The 14,801-nt window shown below is 53.5% G+C and overlaps 1 protein-coding gene across 5 annotated transcripts in view; it reads left to right on the forward strand.

Annotated features, from left to right (window-relative positions):
* Positions 374 to 14,801, forward strand: part of SYNDIG1 (synapse differentiation inducing 1) — an 87,766-nt gene continuing 73,338 nt past the window's right edge. The window contains exon 1 of one of the 5 annotated variants that reach the window (XM_005672760.3): positions 374 to 589. The gene's annotated coding sequence lies outside the window, so the exon portion shown is untranslated. Of the gene's footprint in view, positions 590 to 793; positions 1,049 to 1,224; positions 1,374 to 14,801 lie in introns of those variants that run through there. The other 4 variants (XM_021077680.1, XM_013985133.2, XM_013985137.2 and 1 more) reach the window with 4 other exon arrangements.

Here is a 14,801-nt window from a genome sequence, read left to right on the forward strand (position 1 = left end):
CCTAGTCCCCAGCGGACGCCCCTTCCCCCAGCCTCTGTCACCCACATTCCCAAACACCAGCCCCGGGCCACCTGCCAGACGCGATCCCCAGCGGGGCCCGGCGGCCTGGGGCAAAGTTGGCGCCGCCTCAGCGCGGGGACGTTCCCTCCTCCTCCTCCTCGCTGCCATCCCAGAGCCCTCGGCCGCCGCCTCCCGCACGCGTGTCTCCAGGCTCGAGAGCCAAGCGGCGCGCCTGGGCGCCCCTCGCCCACCCGCCGGCCGGGCGCGCGCCGAGGAGCCTTCCCGCACCCTCCTCGCCCGAGAGCCCAGGGGGCCAGGCTCCACCCCGTCGCCGCTGCAAGGGAGCCCCAGCCGCCCCGGCCGGCGCCGCTGCCCCGCGCCCAGCGCTCCAGTAAGCGCGGGGCAGCCGCGGGCGCGGGCGGCCAGCGTAGGGCCGAGCGGCGCGGAGGTAGCAGAGGGGAGGGCCGGGCGGCGGGGGAGGGAGCCGGGAGCAGAGGCGGGCGCCGCACCTCCCCGCGCCCGCGCTCGCTCCCTCCAGAGACGAGCCGGCAGCCGCCTGGGCGCACCAGCGGGTCACCTTGTCCGGGAGGTAAGTCCCTGCCGCCCCGGCAGCGCGGGCAGCAGAGGGGCCGGCGGGGCGGGTGGCGAGCGGGCGGCGGCTCCCGCGCGGAGAAGCGTCCTGGCTCCGCCTCGGAGCGCGAAGACCGGCGGCGGCGCGGCGCCTGAGTGAGTCGGGGTGGCCCGGGCGGCGGGACCCGAGAGGCGTGGGGTCGCCAAGCGCCGGGGAGAGCGGAGCGGGCGGGTAAGATGCGGAGGAAGGGACCGGGTGCTGGCAGCCTGGGCTGCAGCTTGGCGCCTCGCCACTCCGGGCGCCCCGGACGCGCGGAGGGACGGCTTGGAGAAGTCGGAGGGAGCTGCTAAGACCGAGACCCGGGAGCGCGGCGGTGCGGCGCTGCCCGAGGGGCGGGGGTGGAGGAGCGCGGCAGGCATTGGCTCCGCGGGCCCGGGAGACCCCCTCGAGCGACCCAGAGGAGACCGGCTGGGGCTGGTAAGCAGAGCCACCGCGGAGCTGGGGACCGAGATGGACGGGAAAGGAAGCGGGCTTCTATTCGCCGTGCAGAGGGGGAAAAGGAAGGCGATGTTGAGAGCGCGCTGGGCATGGGGACTCCCTACCAGCGACCCGGCGGGGGCGGGGACTCCGGGAGCCCCTCGCGTCGGCGGGCTGTCTGGTCCCTGGCAGCTGAGACAGCCAGCCGCCCTGGGAGCCGCCAGCCACTGCGCGGAGAGGGACCGAGTGGATGCGCTTTCGGGTTCAAGTTCTGGTCTCGATTTCCCTCGGTGAGATCTCTGCCTCTTCTTGTGCCCTCTCCAAGGTGCGGGGAGAGGATTACGGGCAGAACTGGGCACTTTTCCTGGGGAAGGGCTTTGATCGCGATGCGTTTTCCGAAAGACTCCAGTGGAGTGGGCGCTTACAGCCTTGCTTTGAGGAGGCTGCCAGTGGGATCACTTGGCTTTTTTGAAGCAAGGCAGGAAGGGGTCCTCTGGTCGCCTTCCTTTCTTTGGGGGTCCCCTTGCACGCCCTGGCTTGGGCATCTAGCTCCCAGACTTCAGGTGCGCACAGCCCTTCTGCGGTGTCAGATGCCCTGGCGCCAGGCTCCTGGCTGGACTCATGTCTGCGCCTTCCCTGGCCACTTCCCGGTTCAGTGCAGCAGACACTGGCTGGGGGCTTGGCTGATTTAGGGGCTGGGGTAGGTGGCTCCGTTTTTCAATTCGAATCAGGCTCAGGCGGTGGGGTGAGCATGGGGTCGGTGTATCTGTGGCCCCCCTCCTACCAGCCAGCATGTTTGGTCAGAGCCCAAAGGGAGCGGCTGCTGCGCAGACCTGCAGCCTGTGGGGTGAGCCCATAACAAACCCTGGAGCCAGCCAACTTTCCTTGCTGAGGGGAGACTGCCAGGCCCCGGGGTATTGGTGCTGGCATGTGGGTCCCCTGGGCCTCAGGGGCCCATTCCCTAAATGCTCACCGCAGCCAGAGTGGGAAGTGGTGGTCTGATGCCCAGTCTGGCTAGGACAGGAAGTGGCTGGAACACATTTTCAGATGAATTATTGCCTTATTGCTGTGTGCCGGGTGGTTGTGGAGAATGTCTTTTTGGTGATCGGACCACAGGTACGGGCCTCTGAGACCTCTGAGGGTGAGCCCTCCGCAAACCCCCAACCCCAGGGGCAAATGTTGACTTGTCGCTGATCTGGTGCCCTCTCCCACCCTGCCCCCACCTACTGCATGAAAATGGAATTGTCATAAGCAAGAGGGCCTTGTTAAGTAAAAGGGAACCTGGGGGGATCTGTCTCTAAGTTTTTTATAGAGGAAAATGTCCGTGGTGCACCAAGGAGGGGAGAGCAATGCACTAACCCTGCAGTGTCCCCTCACCCGCCCTTCGCTCCCGTCCCAACCCCGCCCCGCAGTTTAGGGGACCGTGTCTGAGGAAGGACCTGGAAACCCTTCCCACTTCACTGCACCTCCACATGCAGCCCCTTGAATCTCCAGCTGATGACACTTCATTTCATCTTCATCTAACCAGCATCAGAAACAACTTTGAATGTTTGCCGTAGAAATAGGTGATATTAAAATAGAAATGAAGGTGCCCCTTGTCCGTTTGGGCGTAGAAAAGAAAACTACCAACGTTCCTTAAGGCATGAAGAAGGGAGTTCGAGCAGGAGAAATTCAGATCCTGAGAAGAGAGACATTTGAAACAATTACATTTGGCTAGTGCAGGGGATAAACGGATTCCACTTGAACCACAATGAGCAGAATATTTTTTTTCTGGTTTAAAAAAAAAAAGGAAAAAAACTTTTAAAACTCTATTCATCAATCCTAAGCAATTTATTTCTACCACACTTCGCATCAGCAGAAATTAAAAGCACTGCTCTGAATTGACTGCCCTTTCTCGTTAGCTCTAACGCATGTCTTCTCAAGATTATTACTGTTATTAGAGAATACAAAGCTATTTTCTTATGTAAGTTTTCTATGGGAGACGCTAGTGGGTGCTGTTCTGAGGTTCAAGCGAGGGCTGAATAGTTTATCTCTCAACTAGAGACGTTTGCCTGTCACCTGCCCCATGGAGACGCCCCCTGGAGACTGGGCTCACTCAGGTGGATTCCGAATGTGGGGATCGGTTGGCTGGAAAAGGTAGCCAGGGGCCGGCTTCCAGAGACCATGGAAGGGGGTCCCTGCCTCCCCATACCTCCCCACCTTCCCTAACAGAAAAGCCGTTCCTAAAAATTGTCCTCCACATGCTTGCAGGCTGCAGCCAAGCTTGTGAACCCCTTTGTAAGGTGCCTTTACAGAGGAACGTAGCTGACCTTTTGGGATGCGAGTAACCATCCTGCTGGCCAGCATCTTTATGTAAACCCAGCATAACCCTAGGCCCTCCTGTTGGCCTCTGAGGGCCCGGCGTGTTGGGGTTCCTCGTGGCCCAGTGGGCTGACACAGTGCTTTGACCTGGGCTTTGAACAGACTCGCATCAAGAGCAATATCCCTGGACTGAGTGGGTGAAGGTGCAAAGATGGATGGTGGGGTGTTGCTGTGTCAGCATCAGCACAGCCCTGGGCTAACGGGAGGCAGAGCGGCCTTGTCCTCTCGTGGGAAGTCACACAGGACTGGGGGAACAGGTGACATCAGAGCCCCAGCTTGGACACAGGATCACTGCACTGGAGGCCTTGTGCCAACATGACATAAACCAAAACACCGAAGGTGTTCAGGTATTACATAGGCAGAGCTTTGACGGTAGACTGACCCGGTTCCTGCCTGTGTCCCCAGAGCTGGAGTAACAGAGGTGGCAGTCAGTGGTTTAAACAAATGCGTTTTTTCCTTGCATTCTCCGTGCAAAGTACTCAGACATTTCAAATTACTCCTGAGAGTTTTTAAACGTGTCTTAAGGAGGAGCTGCTTTAATTCAGGCCCCAGGCTACTATTCAGTGCCCTCAGCGTGGCTTTGCTGGGGCTGAGGAGGGAGCAGGGAGTTGGAGGCACAGGTGGACTTTCCATGTGTCTGTAGCTGCCCCCACCCCCATGACACCTTCTGGAATTCTCCTGCAAAGACCAGCTCCCATCCCTGGACTCTGCTGCTCGCCTGGTAAATGGTCTAAGACCACTTAGCTCTTCTGAGATTCTGTTTCTTTTCCTCTATATTCTTTTTTTTTTTTTCTTTTTCCCGCCTTTTTAGGGCTGCACCTGCGGCATATGGAAGTTCCCAGGCTAGGGGTCACGTCGTGGCTACAGGTGCCGGCCTATACCACAGCCACAGCAACATGGGCTCCGAGCCACATCTACGACCTACACCACAGCTCATGGCAACACCAGATCCTTAACCCACTGATCGAGGCCGGGGCTCAAACCCACATCCTCTTGGATCCTAGTCGGGTTCATTAACCACTGAACCACGAAGGGAACGCCCTTCTCTGTATTCTTTCCTGGATTTGAAAAACAAAGTGTCATGGTTGTCACAGTTTTTTAAATGTGGATAGCTCTGGTTTAGGAGGACTTGGGCTCCGAGGCTCTCAGAGAACACAGAACAAGTCTGGGCCCTTCCTTGCACCCACATCCCACAGCTTCTCATTGGCAAGAGTCAGAATAAGGACGGTGTGTACACATCCACAGGGGTATGTCTTTATGTAGGGGCTGCTTGAGAGGTGTAGACACCCCTGCCAGGTGGGCTCAGAGGACACGCGTGGGAAAGGCTTAAGAAAGACATCTTGGACGAAACTAGATGGAGAGTCACGTCACGTCACTACAAAAGTTATGTGATGTGTGTTCTCAGGAAAAAACGTTTTAAAGCAGATTGTCAACAAAGCACCATTTATAACACATGGTGACTTAAGTTCGTTTCCATCAAAAGTGCAAATCATCGTAAACCATTTTATGGTGAAGAGCCTGTTAAATTGCATAAAATGAAATAAAAGCCTAAAGAAAAATAACAGCAAATAAGCACGAGGACCAAAGATAACTGCTAGAACTAAGAATAACAGAACCAAAGAACAATCTACGTGTGCCGAAAATAATAAAAATAAAAGCTGCTTCTGAAAGCATAGAGAAACCTGGGGGACGGCTCTGAGTCAAAAGAATTTATCCCGGAGTTCAGTGAACATTATTCTAGAGAGATAGGGGCTCTTGAGGTTCAAATCAGCATTCAGTGTAAAACATTTTGAGTTTTTAGTTTGCTTTTTAGGGCTGCATCCGAGACATACGGAAGTTCCCAGGCTAGAGGTCGAAACGGAGCTGTAGCTGCCGACCTACCCACAGCCACGCAACACAGGATCTGAACCTCATCTGCAACATACCCCACAGCTCATGGCAACACCGGATCCTTAACCCACTGAGCGAGGCCAGGGATCAAACCAGCATCCTCATGGATACGAATCGGATTCATTTTCACTGTGCCACAACGGGAACTCCCCATCATTGTCATTTTTAAACATAGGTCCTGATAATGCTGTAGTAACATTTAGGGGCTGTGACCCCGAGGGAGAGAGAATGTAGGTATTTAGTGATGGCAAGTTGCATCTTTCATGAAGGACCTGCTTAGGTCAAACTCATATTTTTTTGGTTGCACCCATGGCCTGTGGAAGTTTCCCAGGCCAGGGATCAAACCCATGCTACAGCAGTGTCCAGACTGCTGCAGTGACAACGCCAGATCCTTAACCCACTGAGCCACCAGGGAACTCCTAAATTCATATTTTTAAAAAGTGTTTCTTCTCAAACATGTGACCTCACTGGGTAACCTCCCTTCACCCATACCTCCCACCTGTTCCCTCCTTCCTTAAGCTTTTTTTCTGTTGGCAAACATTCATGTCCAAACAAAGCCAAAAAGCAGACATTCCAAACAATTAGAACTGCAGAAGTTTTATTCCATTACCTTAACTTTAAATCAAAGATACTCCTGAAGGAGAAAAATATCTGAACTCACATATGCCCAGGTTTCACCCCTGCTCAGGGAACCAAAGACTCGAACTTGTTACATAAGCGTACCTTTCTGCCACACGTACAATATACAGTTATATATATATATATAACTTATTCTCATAATCCTGGTCTTCAAACCTCGGTGCCAAGAGCTCTCGGCTGGTGCAAGGTGTTGAAATAAGAATGGTTTCCTTCTGCGACCCCAGGGGGGTTGAATCCTGGGACAGCACGGGGGTGGGCTGAGCTTTAGCATCAGAGGCCCCGGGGTGCCCAGCTCATCCTCCCAGGGATGGCTGCCAAGTCTTCTGTTGTTTGCAGGGTCTCTTGGTGCCTTTCAACAGAGGATAGGCATTTCTGTAGCCAACCTGAGCATGTAACATTTCAGCCTTGGTCTTTTCCAAGGGTTTCCAGGGGGGTGAGGGTGCTGTGTCCTGAGGAGCAGCAGGAAGAGTAAACCACCTGCTCTGGGTCTGAGACACCACTGAGCACAGGGGCCGGCCCACGCCCACGGCTCAGACAGTCGTGGATGTATTTGAAGAGCCGGGCGTCTGCTCTGGACAGTACTGTGTGCACAGAGGGTGGGGAGGCCTCTGCCCCGGGCACGTCCTCCTCCCCTGCCCAGCCTCGGACCATCCCGCCTCCACCTCTGCCTCCCACTCTTTCCCCTTCCCTAGTGCCCTCGGTACAAGCAGCTTCGAGCAGAGTCTCTGGGCAGATGGACGCACACGCACCCTGCCTCCCAGCTCTTCTTTCTACGCAGCACATCCGGCCGGAACACGCAGGCCCGTTCTCCCCGCTCCCTCACCGAGATGGATTTCTGTTAAAAGCCAGTCTTAAGTAAAGGGAAATAATCCTTTTTGTTATTGCTAAGCTCATCCTCTGCCTTTCACTCTAATCTTGGTATTTTTAAAGCCGTGGATCTAAGGGTCCCACCCAGCATGCAGGCGCCCGCTTCGCTGTTCCTTTTGCTCAGAATGAGGTCTCAGGGCGAGTCCCAGCTGCCTGTGGACTCGACGCCGCATCCTCCTGAGTGACTCAGGACGAGAGGGTCACTGATCTAACTGCGTCCCTGACTCTGTCCTCCCCACTGGTGCTGCTTGCTGGGTCCCCTGCACTGTTTTCCCGGCAGGGTTGCTAATCGGATGCCCTGGGTGCAGGTGCATTAGCTGTGAACAGGGACGCTGAGTGGCTTTGGGGACATCACGGTCTGTACTAAAATGTAGAGGAAAACGTGCTGCAGACTCAAATTGTGCAGGAAAGTGCACTTTCCTGAGGCTGAGCCTGAGCACTGATTGGCCACATCCCTTTCTAGGAAGAGCAGGTACAGACAGGGGCTTGGGTGCCAGACATGGGCTGCTTCCCAGATTCCCATCCCCTTTGTGCAACTGGGCATATGCAAGCACCCGGCTCCAGCATTCTGTCAGGAGTGGAAGCTTTCGAGGCTGCTCTGACCCCCTTTTTGTGCACCCCTTTGCCCCCCTACTCATATTTGTCCTCCAACCTGGAAGCCCCTCAGTGGGCACACGCTGCATCCCACTAGGGAGCTACTCTGCCTGGCTGCTCTGTGCGCCCAGGACTGTAGCCGCCCAGCTCCCAATGGTGCAAGCAGAGGGCTTCCTGGTGACATTGATGGGTGGCCCCTGGCCAACAGCCCATCTGGAGCTCTGGTGCTTGTGCTCCAGCTGTTCCAGGCCTCTGGGCTCCTGCTCAGGTGTCCAGTGGCCTTAAGCTAGTCCTTACCTCGTCTGACTTAGAGCCGCAGCTGCCTCCCACTGTAGGCTGGAGAATCACTTCCCCTTGGGAGGACCTGGTCTGTCTGCCATCGGCTCTACTGTTCTGCTCAGTGGGAGGGGCAGGAGGAAAGAGTACCTGAAAAGGTGCTCGAGTCATTGCTCATCAGGGAGGCTCAAACCAGAACCATAGTGAGACATCGCCTCACACCTGTCTGAATGGCCATCATCCAAGAGACAGCATATAGCAGGTGTCGGTGAGGGTGTGGAGTGAAGGGAACTTTCTTGCACCGCTTGCTGGTGGGAATGTAAATCGGTGCAGCCACTGTGGAGAAGAGTGTGGAGGTCCCTGAAAACATAAAAAATAGAACTGCCGTATGAGTTTATCCAAAGATGAAACTGAACTCAAAATATGCACCCCTGTATTCATTGCAGCATTATTTGCTATAGCCAAGACATGTGAGCAATGGATACATGGATAAAGAAGATGTGAGATATATATATATATATATATATATATACATATACACGATGGAATGCTATTCAGCCATAGAAAGAAGGAAATCCCAGAGTTCCCAGGTGGCACAGTGGGTTAAGGACCCACCATTGTCACTGCTGTGGCTTGGGTTGTTGCTATGGTGCAAGTTCCATCCCTGGCCCAGGAACTTCCCATGCCACAGGCACAGCCAAAAAAAAAAAAAGAAGAAGAAAATCCTGCCATTTGCAGCAACATGGATGGAACTTGAGGGCACTATACTAAGTGAAATACGTCAGAGAAAGATAAACACCACAGGATCTCGCTTATATGTAGAATCTGAAAAAACAAAAACAAAAACTCTGAGCTCAGAGATGCAGGGAAGAGGTGGGTGGTTGCCACAAGCCGGTGGGGAAATGGATGAAGGGGCTCCAAAGGTATAAATTCCCGTTACAAAATGAATGGCCTGGGGATGGATGTTCTGCCTATCAACACTGTCGTATGTGTTTGCAGGTTGTTACGAGAGCCCGTCTTTAACATTCTCGTCACAAGATAGATGGTGACACACGTGGGCCTCATTGTGGTGACCATTTCCCGGTATATACAAGCATTGAACCGTGTGTTGCTCACCTGAAAGTCATCTAATGTTATATGTCCGTTCTCCCTCAATAAAACAGAGACACAACCGTGGGGAGGGCTGTATGGCTGCCTCTTGTGCTCAGGAGAAGCCCGCCTCTGCACACGAGCTGTGGGTTGGGTACCAGATGGTCCAGAAGCCCGGAGCCCAGGGGACGAGGGGGAGGCCACCAGCTCTGGCATTCTCCCATCTGTAAAGGAAAGAAGCCTCCCGACCTCCTTCCTGGAGTTTCGAACATGCAAAGAAAGGATGAAGGAGGGAGAGAACCTGAGGAGGGAAGAGGGGAGGTTTGGTCATAAAAAACCACGAAGTCCCAGAGATCCGTTTCTCAGCAGTGTGAATACGCTTAACATTCCTGAACCGTTCACTTGAAAATAGTCCAGATGGTAAATTTTATGTTGTGTGTTTTTACCACAATTTTTTTTTTTTAAAAAAACCCTATATTGGAACTCTGAGGTTCTCATTATTAGCAAGTAATTGACAGAGACCTTTCTGATGTAGCCTCAGGAGTAAGGGCTCTGCTGACACATGCCATCCCATGTGTGAGTCATAGTCAAATTATTTCTCCAAAGTATATTCTAGAATGTGATGCTATCTTGGGCCCATAGTCAGAAACTGGGGCATAGATTATCAGCACCAATTTCGCACATTATGTGGGTGCCTTAGTTATTACATGAGTGAATTCTAGGTCTCGGGAATTTTGTTCAGTTCCATCATTCTCCCGTGTTCTCACTGAAGAGATAAAAGGGAAGGTGAGAAAAAAAATGGAGATGTTTCATGTCTTTGCGTGTCTAATAACGTCTCCAGATTTACAAGAGATCAGTGGCAAAGCTGATTTGGATCTAGCTTTCTTGCTTTTTCACGTCTTATCTTTTTCTTTGTGCATAAAGACCTCTTTAAACAACTGCGTGAGCACGTGGGTTAGGAATGGAAAACAGCAGCAACACATGACAGAGAACCAGGGGCACTGGAGCTGGACCCTGGGGTTGGCTTTCCTGTTGTGACACAAGCCTAGAGGCGGGAGGTGCTGACCTGGCAGCTCAGCGGAGTCTGGCCCGCATCTCTACCCCCTCCTGGCTCCCAGATGGCTGCTGCAGCCCCAGATATCACGTCTGAGACCAAGGCAAGATGTAGGGGTGGTGGACAGAGCCCCCGGGAGACTTTGCTCACAGCCATTTGGCCAGAACTGTGTCTGTGACCACTCTCTGTTATAAGACTGCCTGGGGAAAAGAGGGGGATTGAATTTCTCCAGTCTCAGGGGGAAGGTGGGCAGAGGTGATACCCTGGGGTGGGCTCCCCCCTCAGCCAGTGACTGCCTCCCACCTGCCAGTGAGAGGAGTGTCAGGTGGCCAGGTGTGGGGTGGGAAGACCAGGCCTGTGTACTTGTGAGCGCAAGAGGACACGGTGGCTTGCTGGTGACAAAGTGTGTAGTGTCTATGGGAGGATGGCAGGCAGGTGGGTATAAGAAGGTGGCGAAACCGTGGGCTTGAGCCGGGCGGCCAGGAGGAGGACACAGACTGAGGCTGAGCGGGGACGCTCAGCCTAAGTGACCACACGCCTCTCCTGGGGGCTGCTCAGTGCAGGCTCTGGTGCATCAGATCAGAGCAGGAGGCCCCGCCCCCCCGGACACTAGCTGCTGCTGTTTCTCCCTCTGTGTAGCCCAGGTCCAGGTGGTTCTCAAAGTCACTGCACAGGAGGTTCCCTGGGGGGCGTTGAAAATGGGTTTACACAGAGATAACGTGAAGAATACTAATGGAGTTTCAATAATATTAAAGGAGCAGCTGAATCAGTTTTGCTTTTTGAAACATCTTTTATAGCCACGTTCACCAAACTCTAATGCACGCAGAACACCTGGGGATTTGCAGCGGTGCGGATCCGGGCTCAGCAGGTCTGGGTGGGAGCCTGAGATCTGCATTTCTAACAGGTGACTGGTGGTGACGATGCCAAGGGTGCCATGTCACATGTTGAGCAGCCAGGTCGTAAAGAGCTAAGGTGATGATAGAGGCGCAGGAAAAAGGGGGATGGCACCCCTGGTCCCCGGAGCCCAGGGCAGAGCCCAGCTGCTGAGCAGGAGATGCGCATGTGGGCCTGGACGTAATTTAGAATGGGCTCATTCACCTGTGTAAACATGCACAGCCTGCATTTGCTTAAATGCATATGCATATGCCTAAAGTTTGTCTCATATAATTTTTTTTTTTGTCTTTTTAGGGCCACAGCCACGGCCTATGCAGGTTCCCAGGCTAGGGGTCTAATCAGAGCTGTGGCCTCCAGCCCACACCATAGCCACAGCAACGCCAGATCCACGGCGTGTCTAGGATCTACACCATAGTTCCTTGCAACACTGGATCCTTAACCCACTGCACAAGGCCAGGGATCAAACCTGCAACCCCATGGCTCCTAGTTGGATTTGCTTCCACTGTGCCACCATAGGAACTCCTTATGTAATATTTTTTTTAAAAAACAAATTCATAGTGTCCCTTTTATTTAAATATGTAGAGGCAAAAAAACAAGTGCTAGAGTAGGCGACTGCTATGCCTCTGGGTGTTTAGGGTGAGTGTTGCAAGGAGCTGTGTGTGGCCCAGGCTCTGAGGGCCGTCACGCTGTCCTGTGGTGTCCTGTGCTGCGCTCTCCCCACTTTGAGTCTGAGACCAATGCTATTATCGCAAAGAAAGTGATGGTACATCTTGCAAAGGGTCCAGCACACTTCTTGGTCTGCAGGGGAACTCAATGAACACATGAACACAGGCACACATATATAAACACACACAGTGTGCGTATGTACATGTGTGCCTGTGTGCACACGCATAAACCCACACGTGCTACCATCTCCTTCCTTCCTATTATCTTGCCCTGTGGGAGGTGCCGTAGTTTGTTTGCAAACATGGGCCACAGGTTCCTCTCATCTCCCCACAACCGCCCTTTGCATGGTGACACCCACCCCTCCTGTCAAGAGGACGAATCCATTTCTCTGCCCTTGGATGTGGCCTGGCCACCTGCCTGCCTTTGACCAACACAGTGAAGGCAAGGGATGTGCTAGTTCTGAGAAGCCCAGGATCCTTCTGGACCTTGCCCAGCAGCTGGTGAAGGAGCACAGGCGAGCACGTGGTGGCTGTCCACCAGCTGCCCATGAGGCTGTCCTGGGCTCTTCAGCCCCAGTGGAGCCCCAGTGACTGTGGCCTCATAAGTAATCCAGGAGAGACCAGCCAAGAACCCAGTAGCCCAGCTAAGCCCACCTGCTGACCCAGAGGATTGTGAGCACACAAAATAGTTGCTGTTTTAAGCTGTTAACTTTTGGGATGTCTGTTACGCAGCAAGTGATAACTGATACACGTGGCTAGAAAAAGCAGACTGGAGATATCCCTGAGTAAAAATATATGTTTGTACTAAATTCAGTACTGCAGCCCTTGAGCAAATGCCCGATGGACATTCAGCAGGCCATTGGCTCCCCTGCAGAGAGAAAGTGTAGGAGGTGACTTGTCCAGGCCCTTCAAGGGGACTGGACCGCATGGGAGCTGCTGTGTTCTCAGGGAAGCAGAACCTGGCATCCAGGCAGACAGCTCCTTCCCACTTACTCAAAGTGCCTTGGGGATTGACCTTCCTGTGTTCAGGTCAGCTCCGCATGTTCCTTTGTGACCTCATTGTGGCTCCACTGCCTGGGTTTTTTTGGGACAGGTGGATCAGACCGAGGAGCACTAGAGGAGCTGGTGATAATCTTCCAGGCTCCAGACCAGCCTTGGGGCTCCAGGACCAGCTGGGGAGGGACAGGCCAGGCATGTTCTGTGCTGGGACACATGGACGTGAGTGCAGGGAGCCTGCCCGGTGTGTGCACTGGCTCTGCTTATAGGGATAGATGCCACGCAGTGGGCCTTTGCTGAGAGCCTTGTATTCTGGGCTCGGGTCCTTATGGATGGACGGGCTGAGTGGGACCAGCTGAGTGTTATGCAGAACAGGCGTTAAATACAGAGGAAGACTCACCACCAGGATTCCCAAGTAGAAGCACTGCTCCTGGATGGGCTGGGGATGCGCAGACCCCGCCGGCTCTGGGATGCTGATCCCATGTAACAGGTGCAAAGCCTTTCTGTGTTAGTCACCGTCTCTCCTGCAGCGACTCAGCCCAAGTGGTCCTGGCAAGTCTGAGCTGCCTGTGGAGGCCAGGTCTCCTGTCCATGCCCTGACCTAGAACTGGATGTCCACCCTCTTAGAAGATGGTACTGTGGGCAGACAAGGTCATGTTGCTGCCCTGTTCCATCACATGTACACATGCACGTGCGAGCAGACATACACGCGCACAGGCACACACACACATATCAACATACACAGGTATGTCCACTCGCAGAGACAAGTCACCGATCAGAGTTGACTGCACTCTGAACAGTCAGCTCTGCTGCCATGAATGTCACTTCCAGATGCAGTTGCTCCTGGGGGCCAGGGGGTCATTGAGCAGAGAGCAGCCCTGGGGACACAGACACCCTCTCCCAGACTGTGTGAAGGAGATCTATCAGGTGTTTTTCTCCTCTCCAGGCAGCCAGTCTCTGATGTGTCTGAGCCCCTGGCTTGTCCAGCGGGATCTGAACTTGGCCCCTGGGTTTAGTCCAAGGCCCCTGTGCCCACAAATATGAGCAGAGGGTGGGAGTGCAGCCCAGAGCCTAGGAGCTCATGTCAGGCGAGGTCAGGATGAATCTGGAGCCCAGGCTTCGTGTAAGTGGATTCTTTTCCTTCTGCCCCTTTCATGGCCAGCACCCTGGGCCTCTCGCAGGCACATCCGCAGCCCGTGCAGATCATGCATCCCCCGGGCATCCTCCGCTTTCTTTCTTTCTTTCTTGGCCACCTTGTAGCACATGGAGTTCCAAGGCCAGGGATCAGATCCAAGTCACAGCTGCAACCTACACCATAGCTGTGACAACACCAGATCCTCCTCTGCTTTATTTCTGTTCCACTAGTCACCACTTGTCCCGTGGCTGCACGGAGAGGGACTCCCTGGCCATCTGGCCACCTACATGCCCCCAAGCAGCCCCGCTCTGCGGCACCTGCCCCTCTCCCACCATCAACCATCCAGAGACACCTCCATCCTGTGGGGACCTCCCTCCGCCCCCAGATCCTCTCAGCAAAGGGAAACCACACATCTTGCCAAGTGGGAGAAATTCCAGGTATTGATGCAGGCGAGGCTGGGCGTGGCTTCGAGTGGGATGGAGCCAGGGCGGAGATGGTCCTGCCAGGCTTACCACTGATACTGGGAGAAAAAACCTGCAGGTTTCCAGGAGGTGAAGTGCTTGGTCACATGACCAAGAAGCACCAAGTTGTCTTCACAAAAGTTAGGGAAATGCTCAATACTTTGCAGAAGTCATTCACTTTCCCATTGCTGTGAAGTCAGTTTTGTTGGAAGAATTAATTACACCGGCAAACCTGACCACACTTGATCATCTTAGCTCCGAGAGTCACACATTCATAATTATCTGTAAATCTCGTTCAAGGTTAAATGCACTCACTTCCTATTTCGGGTTCCTCTGGGGCATGAAGCCCACATGGGCATGTGCTACTGTGGAGGTTGGTTCCTGGCTTAAGTGGTTCTTTTGACTGGATTTTCCCCAAAATCAAATGTCACCTAGAAACAGTAATCTCTTATGTTAAAATAAGTTCCTATTTGGGGTTAGTAGATGCAAACTATTATACATAGGATGAATAAACAATAAGATCCTACTGTATAGCACAGCAAACCATATCTGATCTCCTAGATAGACCATGATGGAAAATAATATTAGCAAAAAAAGTCAAAAAAGTAATAAATGCCAACTTTGTTTTTTTTTAAATAAAATAAGCAGAAATGAATCCAACTAGGAATCATGAGGTTGCGGGTTTGGTCCCTAGTCTTGCTCAGTGGGTTAAGCATCCAGCGTTGCCATGAGCTGTGGTTTAAGGTCTCAGATGCGGCTTGGATCTGCTGTTGCTATGCCTCTGGTGTAGGCTGGCAGTACATCTCCGATGGGACCCCTAGCCCGGGAACCT

The sequence above is a fragment of the Sus scrofa genome, chromosome 17, assembly GCF_000003025.6.
Source record: "Sus scrofa isolate TJ Tabasco breed Duroc chromosome 17, Sscrofa11.1, whole genome shotgun sequence".
Taxonomy (NCBI): Eukaryota; Metazoa; Chordata; class Mammalia; order Artiodactyla; family Suidae; genus Sus; species Sus scrofa.